Raw genomic sequence first — 14,510 nt, forward strand, 5'->3', positions numbered from 1 at the left:
TATTTTGGGCAAACAGTGTGTTTGTTCTGTCAGTTGATGTGCAGTGATGGTTTATTTCTGGACAAAGTATCTGTAAGTAAAATGTGTTAAATGTTATCAATAAATATTATTCCGTTAAAAAAAAAAAAAAAACGACCACTGCTGCTCTTTGCCCGTTCCATTTTTGTGTGCAATACAATTTAATTGTGCAATCATTTTTTTTTCCTTCATTTTTTGGTAATTAATTATTTGTTTGTATGCTTTACTTCATTTCAGGAAATATAAGAAAAAAACCTGTCTGACTATTCTAGTTCTACATAATGGACAACTTTCTTCACATCTGTGAAAAAATAAAATATGGAAATTAAAATCAAAAAACAATCAAAAAACTATAAAAATATAAGAAACTTATTTATTTTGTAGCATGTCAGTTCTATTACTGTTTAAGATTAGTGTATCAGAAGTACAGACCATAAAAATGCAGCCAAGTGGATTTCTGAATCAGGCAGCTTGTGTAAGTAGATTTTGAATGAATGCTCGTAGGCACGGCTCTGAAATGAACCTTTGCCAAATTAGACACGACAATAAAGCAGTTTAGCGAGAAAAAACCCCGGAACAAAACATGGAAATACATTATGACAGCACACATTTGCAGTGGTTCCCCTTCCGGTGAGCAATTGATTTAATTTTAGACTATGCTCTGGATTGGAGGCAGTCTTAATGTGTTGCTCATAATTTGGCAAGCTGTTAGTGAGTGTTAAACTATGGGATTCAGAACCACTCTTCAGATAGCCTTGGATGGCTCTATTTTGCACGTAAACAGGAAGTGACTGTAAGTTTGATAAAATCTTTTTACATCCAGGAGTTTGTCAAACTCACTGGATGAGTAGGAACTTACTCAGCTGGAATGTCATTATCCTGTTTTAATATTTTCCCTCTTTTTCTTCCATTCGGAACAGTTCAGCTCCTTTCTCATTTAATTTGCTTAAATGGCTTACAGCCAACACTTGTCCCTACCGTGCCTATACCGATGTTACATTTAGGCTTCTGCATGGTTTCTTTGCCTTGTGTATTGGTGAGAGGCTAGCCCTGGCGGGGAGTGGAAGTTACAATAAAATTTTGTAACTGCAATAAAATGTCTTTCATTTATTATTACATGCACACACTATATCCTTCAGGCTACATAGAGTATAGTGTATACAGTTTTAATGGAGAATCCTAAGCTGAAGTAAGCACAATCCTACAAAGCAATTGTATTTTCAAAACAGCCAGTAAGAACATTAAAATTCTATAAGAAATTTGCCATTTACATAGCCTTTTCATCAAAACATTACAGCCCTATAAACAAATGATTTATGCTTTCAAATTGTGGTAGACATTGTGAATGTAGGTCAAAATCAATTCTTGTCAGAACAAGATTTGTAATGTTGCACTGAGTCAGAATTGAAGACTCATTAAAAAGAGCAACAGTAAAATAATAAAAGAACAGTAAAATATTTACAGGATGAATGGAGAGAAACCAAGAGGAAGCATGTCAAAAGACTTTTAAACGTAGACACTGAAAAGTCTTAGTGAGAAAGGTGGGTTCCTTGGAAATATGTGTAAGAGAAGTCTTAAGAAATTAAGGCAGTGACTTACGTGTGTCCCGGCCTGTAAGCGGATTGAAATACATGATGGTGCCAGACTACTGACTCCTACATAATAATTTAAATCTGATAGGAAACCAGACTGGAGGCCAAAAATTGGGGTTTTTGTGGTCTCCTCTCTTGACACCCGTTTAAAGTTGACCTTCTCAATTTTGTGCAGATAGGCACATTGTGAGTGATTGTGAACTGCTGGCATGGACAGGCCTTTTCCTAGTTTGTAGCAGATCAAGACTATTTATTTTATATATTCAAAACATAATGCGCAGATTATGAGTGTATGGTTTCATGTTTGGGGACATATATAAATTATTTCTAAGTTAAGATGAAAGAGACAGGAGAACCAAAAAGAACAAAATCTGTCTTGCTTTTTTTTCAACTGCAGAAAGCTCTGTAATTTTTAGCACTTCCATATATTTAAAACATTTGCAAAGATTGCTCTGATTCAGTTGAAAGAAACTGTATTCGGTTAAATGGTTTTCTACAGTTTGCCTATCAAGCTAAGAGTGAAGTACTTGAAGCTTTACTGTGTAGTTCTGTATCAAGTACCGATATCTGGAGGGCACAGGACAAACCTGTGAGGATCTTAAAAAGCTGAACTGTCAGATCATTAAACACACTGAAAAACAAAAGTAACTTCTCTCAATCATTCTTTTCTTTACCTGATTAGTTAAGTGTTTGTTTACACTGTACCTACTGTGTATACTGTACCTTGTATATTAGTATTCTTCCTCACCTTTTTGTGTCACCATTTACTGGTTTTAATTTCTTTGGGCATTTCCAAAAAAGTACGGCAAGTATTCCCAACTTCCAACCACCTCTCCCATTGTATAAAATCTGTAACCTCACAATTAGTCAACACAACAGGCAACAATGCGATGCCAGTCCCCGTTGACATCCGCTCAAAAAACTGTGTTCCTTTTCCTCAGACACCATGGTTATATTCCGGATGTGTGACAAGCAATTATGTCCTATTACAGAAGCAAAGCAAACAAAATGCCATTTCCTTGTGAGTTTAAACATCCGCCTGACCACTGAATTTTTCCATCTGTCACTCTCATAGATGAGCTATCTCATCCAGGATCCAACGAGGGCTGCTTCTTATGGATGGTTTGATGTTGCGGGGCCAGTGATGAATAATGCAAGTCTGTCATTGCAGGGACAGAGGGTGTTTTGTTAAGGTCTTGTTAGTGGGCGCTGTGGTAACAAGGAAGGGGAGATCACTTTCACAAATCATCGTACTTTGTGATATAATTATCTGTCAGACATTTGGTTCACATAGGCAAAGAGTATGATAATTGAGAGCTCAGTGGGGCTTCTTAAGTGCAACAACTATTAGCACTTGTCTACTTTCAATTAAATGTGGTTAGTGCCCCTCTGATTCTCAATTTTTAAAACCTTCTTTTTTCACAGAGGAGCCTCTTGTGCTTTAGAGGAATTATACTGACATTTAACTCTAGTTCTGTAAAGCTATCTCAAAGGGCTTAACAGGCTTAGCGACTAATATCTGCATGTTTGAGATCTAAATATTCGCAAGTACGTGATCAGCGAATTCTGATACGCCTAATCAACCTTATGTGCTTCCACAACGCCACTTCCCATCCACCAAAAGAAGGTACTAGTGGACTGGAAGAGAGAGGTATCATTCTTCTCATCTGACTCTGGGTGGGGGAGCACACAGGTGTATTTGCGATTCTCTTCATCAAAAACGCCATTATTTGTAGACCAATGGACAACAGGTGAGGCACAAATGGTCCTCTTAGCAAAGTCAATCTTTTGAGTACTCTTTCTTTGTTACATTTACAATGCTCTTTAGAAATGCAGTCCACTGTCTTGAAACTAAATTTGTTTCTTAAATCCACACAGAAAAATTGGAAATGTACAAATCATAGGTTGTGGTTTTACAGGGGTAGAACTATTTTCTAAAGTTATTTTTAGGTGTTTTATAATAGCATTTATTATAGGCAGAAGACAGAGAGATGACAGGAAACAAAGGAAACAGGGCAGGGATACAACAAAGGTCCCCATCTGGGCTGGAACTTGGTACATTGCAGTTCATGGTTGCCATCTCAACCCCTAAGCTACAGGGTTGCACCTGTAAATTCAACCCATGACTGTCACAAAAGACATTACAATAGCCACAATACACTCATAGCTGATGATTAATTAGGTGTTAGTTAAGCTTTTCATGATGGGGGATTTTGATCCAGGATGCATGGCTGATTGTGTGCATTGATTTGATTATTACTGAGTGTGACTTTCTTTTAAATCTCACAGACACCGTTCTTCAATGTGACTGTTGATTGAATAATAAAAAAGCAAAACAGAGGCAGAGCCAAATAGGATGGAGGGGGTATGACATGCGAGTAGTGATTATTTACAAGATGAGCGTTGTATGGAGGGATAATATGCTCTGTACCTGTTGGCACCGAAACAAAGTGGGATAGAAGGATAATATTTTTATCATTTCAAAGAACCAATTTTACTTGATGTCCATACGGGAAATGGCTATTATGATTCTGAATTATCTACTGGGACATGGGGGAAAAAAAATCTCTTTCTTCTCAGTGGATCTAGAGATGCAATAACAAACTTTTCTAAATAATGTGCAATTTGCTGGATCTTTAGAGGATTACAGAAGCTACAGCATGAAGAAAAAAAATTACGTTATTGATGAGTCAGCACTATTAATCACAGACACCTGTGTCTTTCCTTGTGCATGTAATTTAATGCATTTCAACTGGAAACAGAACTTTTTAAGGATGTTGAGATTTGTTTATGCATTTTTATATAGAACAGCATCTATAATAATAACATATAATCAAAAATAAGTACATTATTGTAAAACATTGTTGTAGATCTGGGGATGTAATCAATACATATTTGTTCAGGGTCCGGTAGGTCTGGTGGTCAGTCTTACATTCCTTTGTTCCCCTTACTTGTGGATAAGACCCCCTCCCCCTGGAGCAGACTCTCCGACCTCACCTGATTTTAGTAATGTACCTTTAGTTAAGTGAGAACAATGGTCAAAGACTTTGATGTTCAGATTCTCCTCTGCAAGCTGCTCCAGGGCACAATGCTCTTATAGCATACAACATAAATATTTCTGAGCTGCAACTGCCCTGTTGTGTCTGTGTCTTCTGTTTCTACTGCTAATGTTGAGACTAAACCCACACTGTTAAAGCAAATGTATCTGCTTCTCTTATTCCAGTGTATTGTAGACTACAAAAAACCAGGATAATGCATGAATAAAATAGTGTCTTATAAAATAAATATATAACCGAAATGTATTGCTTCAGATGTGTGGCCTCTCAGGCTGCATATTTCAGCATCCTGCATGCATGTATGATAAACTGGATCGCGCACGTGCTCTATGAGGTTGACTGGTCGCGAGCTAATACTAAGTGCTTGAACTCGTAAATCTGTGTTGCCATGCTGCTTGTGACCCCGTCAAGCAAACCTTGATTAGAAAACTATACAGCATAACAAGTGGTCATCAATTGTTGGATCCGTATTAATATAAACATGAACTTGACATTGTGGATCAGATTATGCACCTTCTGCACTTTATCTAAAAAGATGACTAAAAAAGCAAGCACACACTTTGAAAATGATTTTATTCATTCACCTCTGTGTATGGTCTACTATAAACCACTGCCATCTTTGATTTCTATATTTTGTTTGTGTGTGAATGTATTTTGATGTTAAGAATTACGATTAAAATTCCATATACTATTTTTCTGTATAGAGGTCATCAATACATGGAAACTTCAATTAGAAAAAACACCACTGTTTTATCACAGTTTCTGACCCTGATCTTCTTACTTAATTGCAACTACTTTGCTGCTGAGTAATTCACTTAGAGAGACAAAGAAGATACAAGGGAACAGAACGAGGACAAAGAACAAAAGGACAGAAAAGGGAGATTGGGGTGACAAAGGGATAATGTCTCGATATCATCCTCAGGAGGAGCTGTCTTTTCCATTTTCCAGTGTCTTGCAGTGATGTTGGTGTTGTGTGAGAGTGATGGATATGAACAAGGAACCACTGTAACCTCTCATACTGGGCAGTTCGCCTCACCCTTGGTGCAATAATTGCTCCCTTCGGCCAGGGTCGGATCTGCTCAGGGCAATCCTTAAACTAACTGTGCCTTGGTAGCTCATCTTCAAGACGATCGATTCTCCACTCTGAAGAAACTGCATTAGCCTGAACATTCTGGTGAGACCAAGGTCAGTGTCTCTCATTTGGTTTGTTGTTAAGTCCACAATACACAGTAGACATACATTTTCTGTTATTACGCCTATCTTAAAGTGGGCTAAATAATGAGAAATTATATCATCTTGTTTGAAATTCCATTTTATTCCATAGAGGTCTTGATTCAAGTGTCATAAGACTAAGAAATGGCAGCCTTTACAGTTTGGCTAATGGTCTTCATAGGGTGGAATGAAATTTGTTACTGTGGTAATTCAAGGATAGAGCCTGAAATCAAATCACAGTTCTCTTGAGAACCAAAAAAAAACCATTCAAGACTCACATTATTCGCATTTCCAAAAACTAGTTAAAATACCTGACCGCACTGCTTCAGGTATCTACCTCTCACTGTCTCTCTTTCTGGCAGGCACTGGCACACACTGGCACACAACTGCAGATTAATTAGTTTTTTTGCTCTATTGGCAGGATATAAATACATTTGAGTTGCCAAAGCACATAGAAAAACAAATAGATTAAGGAAAAGGAAAGAGAATTTTACCAACTATAGAATCTCACAGTGATTGTATAAAAATACACTACAGAGAGAATGGCACATTTTGAAGAATGAAGAAAACCTACAGTACAATTGAGTTAAAGCTACAATATAATTGCTTTCTATGCTGTTTATATGTTTGTATTTGTATAAAAGCATTTATATTGGAAACTGTGGGATTTCCATACTTTATATCATATATCTATATCTCTTACACATACTGTAGGCATAGCCAAAGAAATACAATAGCTGAAGAAATGAAAGAAAATGAGATATAGAGATGAAAAAAGTAAAAAAAAAAAAAGAAAAAAATAAGACAAATTCTCATTTATTTTGTCTTATATTGTGGCAGGATCAGACTTATTTAAAAGCTTGCAAAGTCATACTTTTATCCTTCATCAATACAAAACAAAGCTTTTTATTATTTGGCAAGGTCATGGTGCTTTTTTAAAACTTCGAAACTATTTTTTAAGTGTCTTTATTTAGAACAGGCTCATGAGAATATCAGTCTCATAATCCTGATGGCAGGGTACAAATATGTTTCCTGGTCTATGTGATTTTAAACGCCTATTTTTCTAGTTTTTATTCTCTCTTTGTCACTGTCCTCTCTTCAGATTTGGATGGGGGTACTTCCTTTGAACGGGGAAGTGACCAGGGTTTGTTCAGCTTTACAAACCGTTAGGCAGAGCTCTGACCTCCTGGCATCTAACATCTGTATGTGCCCAGGGAATTCAAAGACTAAGTAGCACTGCAGTGTGAATAGAAATAAAACAGCAGTTTAGTGTACTTTCACATGGTGCTTAGTCAAAACATGGATGGACAGTTTGTTATTGTAGGTGGGGAGATCAATAGAAAATAAACATCTATAAAATGGATGCTACATGTAAATACTATGTTTGAAAAATATATTGAAAAAAAATGTTATTAATAGCATGTGTTCTTTATTTTAATACATGCAAATTCCCAATAAAGATCTGACATTAAGATAAAACTTGCATTCAATATCCTGAGAAAGGAGAAAATTTATGTTTTTTGGTCTTGCAGTTTAACCCCATTTGAACTATGCACCCCATTAGCACCAACAGATGTTAAACTATTTATTAGCATTTATTTACATGCTGGAAGCCCGCAGTACATTTCCAAAACTATATTTTTGATTGGTTCAGCTGCATAGTTATGTTTTAATTTTTTGGTAGTGAAATTACTGTAAGACTAAGAACTATGAAAATGTTATGTTTTTCTTGACTAGTGATGCAACCTGTTGGCCATACTATATAAATATCACAGCACCGTTTTTGAACTAAAACAAAACATGAAAGGTAAGGTAATAAATTTAAGGTAATCAAGGTGCTGAATCAGTTGAACAAGTCAAATAAATTACTCAGACTAAATCAGAAACCACAGTAGATCACGTACACTCTTAGTTTCATATACTCCAAAAGACAATGGATGAACCAATGCAAGAAGTAATAACTGACTGATTCCTGTTTTCAAAAAACATAGAATAAAAACAAACAAATTAATTAGCTGTATCTCTTCCATTCTGATTCAGTATAACCATGTAGAAAATTCTCCTTATTTTATTTTGCATTTTGCACTTTTATGGATTTTTTTTATAATTGATCACAGTAAAATATGTAGAAATGTTTGTAGAATTATGTATTAATACTTCTATAGTTAAAATAAAGCTTCTCTATAGAGGTTAGTAAGGTATTACAACAAAGGAGCTTTAACTCTAAATGCAAAATCATGCTATTTCTTATCAGATCACATGCATGCATAAGCATTCATTTTTAGTTTGCTGAACTCACTGTGGACAAAGTAGAAATAACACTTGGCAGTATGCTAAATGTCAATATATCCTGAGTTACTGCTGTGTGTCAGCATTGTTTTTATGTTATGCAAGTCAAAATACTGACTCTAATATCAAATCAATAAATGGAATGTTACCAAACTTTTAGCTCTTGAGGGTGCTACTGCTCAGTCAGCCGCTGCTTCTTCCAGCTTCACTGTGCATTGTGTGTACAAGTGTGTTCTCTGTCCTCAGTGTCAATCAAAATCTGGTGAATATGGTCCAATGTGCTGATGTGACCTCTGCTAAAAATCTGCGTTTTTTAACACCAACTGATAGAAGTTAATTCGCAGATGTAGCCCCTGTCGAGGGGAAATATATACAAACAATGAAAACTTAAGGACACAAAGAAACAAGCTATTCTAAATATGAGCTTTGGCCTCATGTGGATAACAGCACTGACAATGGGTAAGGCTCTGGCCACAAAATGAGAGGAGACTTTAAACCCAAAAGCCACATCCAGGAGGTTATTTACTTGGAAGTCACTCAGATGTCAGGACAGCTGTTGCGGCTTTGCTGTGAAAGGATCTAAGAGCGACAAGGAAGGGGAGTAGTCTACGACGTTCTGTCTTTCTGTTGAACATCTCTCCCTCTCATTCCACCAGCTAACGCTCTGTCTTCTTCATACCAGTGAATGAGGATCTACTAGTGCTGCTTTATAAGACAGTGTGTTGCCATGGCGTCAAACGCCAGCCACATGTTGGAGGCTGCCTTGGAGCAAATGGACGACATTATTGCTGGTAAGGGTTTCTATTTCATTATCAGAAGTTCAATAGACTGCCCTGTTTGTAATCGCAGGCCTCCATAAATCCGGCATTACCCACGTGAATTCACTTTGAGACATTCGCTTCACACACACACACACACACACACACACACACACACACACACACACACACACACACACACACACACACACACACACACACACACACATATATGTAGATATCTATATATATTATATTATATTTATATATATATATATATATATATATACAAATATTTATATAGAGAGATATAGATATATAAGCTAAACCATTTTAAGGATTACAAAAAAAGATTACTTAAATCGTGAAGGAATAGTTACGAACAAGAGCTATAAAAGAAAAAAGTTATTGAGCACCTGTTGAGGATGAAACGCCACTTTGTCTCAGTTGGAGTGGTTTTACTGAAATAGAAGTAAGCAGGTTTTTTATTAGATAAGTAGTTTGAACTCAGGCCCTCACTCAAATGTGCATTTTTGTACTTTTATTGCTTCTCATTAAGCTTACATCTCTCACAGTACACGAACTGCATAAAATCCAAGTTACTTTCCAGTGTCTTCCCCTTCCCCTGTATTTTCTAGCAGAGGTGATACATTTTGGTCAGTGCTATTTGTCACAACCACAGCAGTGTTTTTGCTCAGGGTCAGAAGGGAAGGTTGTATTAATAGAGGTGACAGTCAAACCATTAGCACACTTTACTGAGAAACTACACCACAGATAACGGCTAAAAATCGCACACTGTTAGTGAAAATACATGCAAATTACACTACAAAATATGCATCTGTCCACATGTCCATATTGTGTCCTGACTGCATTACTGTACCTTTGATCTCACTTCAAATAGCATTTATGAAAAGTAATTTCTGCAATTTAGACATGATGATTACCGCAACCTACAAGGTGAACCTCTAATATGTGGATTTCAGAAACCACAGTGTAAAGCACTAGGCCATTTGATGCTATTTACATCCAGTAAGTTATAGTGGAACACAATAGTGCCCTCAAGAGGTAATTTCAGGAACTATTCTTATTATACTGCCGCTATGCCAGTCACCTGTATTCCCAGTACTGATTCCCAAGAGGTAAGGATGCTAGACTGATCATGTCATCTGAGTTACTTTTCTGTTGTGCAGTACTTTTGATTTACTGCTGTTCTTTCCTCTAGGCAAAGTTGGTGAAGGGCTGTTGAGTCCTCTTGTGCAATTATCTGGCCAGGATTACCAGTCCTCAGACTATACCCAACAGCAGACCCTTCCCCCACCCGTGGACCCCGCCCTCAAGATTCTTCAGTTGACCCAGGCCCTCAGGGCAGTGCTGGAGGGTGAGGGGAGTGAGGAAGAACACGACTCTGTGAGGAGACAAGTCTCCACTGAAACAGCAAATGTTATACTAAAATGGTTGGAGAGAGATGAGGTGAGTGCTGCTTCCCTCACTTCTGAAGGCCTTCAACACTCAGATAGGGAGAGATGACAGACCATAACAGCATTTTATGATGCTGGAAATATCCAAAATTCAATATATCCAATGTGGGTTTTATTAGTTGCGTGACACAGTGGTCTTTGATCCTGCTCATTAACATCTGGATGGCTTTTTCCTGTCTGCTAAGAGGTAGTGAGCTGGAAGCTGGATCTATTGCAAACTGCACCGGTAATGAGATCCAGAGCTCCTGTTTAAAGTACAAGCAGTTGCTCCCCTTTTTTACTGTCCTGCTTTCCCTTATTTCCTTCATTCTTATATCCTCGCATTGCTCCTGTCGTTGCATTACAGCTGTTGCAGGGTTTTCTGCAACAGTTGTTTGTTTGCATTGTCCAGTTTACCCACCACCAGTATTTACGCTCTACTACTCTCTACTCTACTTAAATTTGTTATTGCCAACTTAATACTCACGTTCCCCCTCAATATCCTCCACTACCTCCTCCTCCCGTTCTGCGTCGTCTTTACTGACTTCTTGCTCGGCACCACATCTGACAAGCATGTGCTGCAGAAAGTTTCCTCTCCCCTGTGCCCCTTTAGGAAGCCCCACAAAATCAGCTTCACCGAGAGGTACTTCAGACAGAGCAAGAGATCGGACTAGAGACAGGCAGAGAAAGGTACAGGAGAAAGAAAGGGAGGACAGAAAAAGATGAACGATCATGAGGTACAGAAAAAGTGCAGAGATGTGGTTAATAATGAAGCAGTTTGAGCGTGCTTGAGAGAGAAAGCAGGAGAAAGAAAAAGGGGGAGTTTAAAAGAGGTAGAAAAAAGTGAAGAGAAGAAAGAAAGGGCGTACAGCCAACTGGCATAGTTTGAGTTATTCAGCTCAGCTCTAAAAGTCTCAGGCGGCCCAGACTCCAAACCACACGGACCAAGGTCCTCTCTGCACGCTCCACAATATGGTGGGTCTGTAAAAGGGAGATAGAGAGTATGGCACAGTTAAGAGCAATTGTTTTGTCTTGTTGTCGATTTTGGTCTCTGTTCATCCTCCTTGGTGCTTTATTGCATGGGCTAAATTCTGTTAGTATTTAACATTAAGAGCCAGACCGACAGTACAATGGGCCTGCAGAATGGAGTATGATATTGATTTCTACAAACATTTTGCCTGGCTCAGGAAGGTAAGACACTATCCACTTGCATGTTTACTTTTCATACCATCACATTGCACCATAATTGCACAAAGGATCTTGTTTGTTTATTTTGCTCCTGTGGTGTTGTTGCTTTTACAGCATAATTACAGTTGCCATGGTAGATAATTTGGGAGTAAGACGTGTTTTGTTTTTGAGTTGAAGAGGCGTGCAACACATGCACTCTGATATACGAGCCCCCTGTGGACTGGATAAGCTAATGTAAGAAAATAAGCAGCTAATTAAAATGTATTTCAGTTATTACAGAAATGCTGCAGTTCTTGTTTTTAAGAATTAAGGTACTATCAAAGTCTGAAAGGCAATAATTTCTGGTGTGACTGAACAAAAAAACCCCTCTGTATTAAAGATAAAATAAAAATATTTTGACATAATAGCTAATATATATACATAAAAAAACATCTCCCTCATGGGGGGTGGTGGTGTGTCTTCCTCAAGCTTGGTTCCTCTACCAGAGGCCTGGGAGTTTGAGGGTTGTGCGTAGTATCTTAGCTGTTCCTAGGACTGCGCTCAGAGACCTCAGATGTTGTACCTGGAATCTGCTGGAGCCATTCTCCAGGGTTTGTGGGTCAAAGCCCCCAGTGCTCCAATTACCACTAGCACCACTGTTATATATATGCATATATATACACATATATATTTAATCAATATAGGAACCATATTTATTCCTTAGTCTGACCAGTGCATCGGGTTAAATGGTTCACTGGTGGTGACACGTGGGGGAATTGTTGAATGCATAACAAGTCTGCCAAACCGGTTGTAAGGTTAAAGTGTTTGAGGAGAATGATGAATGGATTCACATTTCAGCTAAGATCATTTCCTGCCACTTGAACCTATAGGGAGTGTTTGGACAGCAAAAAAAACATCATGCTGCCATTAAGAAGTCATTAGCCCTGACTGCCTCCATTAAGTTTGAATTCTTACTGACTCTGATCCACAGAGGAAGCCTTTTCTTGCACATACTTACCAATCATTGTTATAACAATGATTCAAATTTGTGCTGATGACATGTAAGCTATTAGTTGGTAATCTGATTTAGAAATTTTCTCTATGCCTGATATGTGACCTATCTTCATGATATTGTTTGGCTGTATCTTTGCCTCAATCTTAAGATAGTGAGAAGGTACAGTAATACAGTAGGTATTTATTTATAAAACAGTTTTAAACACAAATACACAACGTGTTGTACAACAATCGCAGGTAAAAAAATACAAAAACACATTAACGAAAATAGAAACACATGTACTATGTTTCACAATGCAATACAAAAGCCCTGAAATTTCTTCTTCATCATCATCTCAGGTTAGCAGCACCACAAACTAGCTTCAAAAAGTTTGTTAAATTGAATCAACAGCTCTCTGAAACTGTCAACAACAATTTCAAACTTGAAGTTTCACAAATGAAGCACTTCCTCCATGAATGCTATTTATAATTGAATTACAATATTTTTTTTATGAGTTTTCTTTTCATTTTTTATCATTCAGTGTAAACCTTGAAGATGAATTTCAGTGCTGCTCATTAGACCTAAACATCACAGGAGATTAGTCTCAATATTATAGTTGATATCGTGAGGCACTTTGGCAACTTCGTGCCTCAAGATTTTAGAAATAAAAAAAGAACAAAGTCTGGATACATAACGTCAGTAATGTGAAGGTAATGGGTCTAGTTTTGGATTGGCTAAAAATAAAAAAATAAAAAATACAAAAATTTGAAAGCTTGGCTGAAATAATTAAGCACACAGCAAGAACTAAGTGAACTGCTCAACTAAGCCAAGACCTATTATTGCCAAATGCTGAAGGAGGAGGGATTTCTGTAGGGGACAAATGCTACTGATCACTAAAAGTCCAAAAATGTCTGTAATAATAATACTTAAATTATGCAACTACCATATATTCTAGTTTTATAATGTTAAAACACATGGCTTATGTGTTTTTAAAGTCTGATGCAAAGAGTCTATTAAAGGCTTAATGGTATTTTAAAATTATTGCAAACCACTTGAGCTGGCTGGCTCAGGATGATGGACGCTGGGCTATATAATGTTTCCATGACTGTGGCTTAATGCCTGGATTTCTGAGATATTTGGTTGCACTTTACTGCCCTTGCACATTGACCTCACCCAACATTTTTTTCCACTAATCAGCTGGTATAAAAATATTGTACACAACTTTTAATAATGGATTAGGATATGTAAACCTCTTACAGACTGACACAAAAGGAAATTCGAGACTGAGAGGTAAGTTGTGTGTATGTGTGTGTGTGTGTGTGTGTGTGTGTGTGTGTGTGTGTGTGTGTGTGTGTGTGTGTGTGTGTGTACATACATGTGTGTATACTGTCTGAGTCCGAGGCTGCAACCTGACTGAAGGAAACCAAATTTGACCCACAGGGAAACTGTTCCGTATTAACAGTGTACTTACTGACTAACTTAATAGCTGACCTTTATTCTGAAGGTACACTCCCATTCAGACGGTGAGTCCTACCAGGAGCGGTTATCACGTCTGGAGGGAGATAAAGAGTCACTGATTCTGCAGGTGAGATTAGTCACTCTTCTGCATATGCTTTTCTTCTGTTGGGTTGCATCTTTTTGAATCGAAAACAATATGATCTCTGTCTGTTTGACGCCATGCTGCCAGTGGGAACTGATTCTAAACAGTGCCCATATCACATTACAGTGTTAGAGGAAAGAGACGGGGAGAGGAAGGTGAAAGGGCAAAGGTAGATCAGAGCGTTGTGTTGTAAATGTTGCGTAATTGCGTGTTTCTTTTCCACTGCGTGGCTGAAGCAACAGTCATAAAGTGAGTTCAGTGTGCAGTGTTACAACACTAGAATGTCCTGTTATGTGATATGTGTTTGTCTATGTGTACACATGTGTAGGTGTGTGTAGCTCTCAGGACTGCTGAACAAGTGCCTATC

Source organism: Xiphias gladius, chromosome 1 (genome assembly GCF_016859285.1).
Source record: "Xiphias gladius isolate SHS-SW01 ecotype Sanya breed wild chromosome 1, ASM1685928v1, whole genome shotgun sequence".
In the NCBI taxonomy this organism is placed as follows: Eukaryota; Metazoa; Chordata; class Actinopteri; order Istiophoriformes; family Xiphiidae; genus Xiphias; species Xiphias gladius.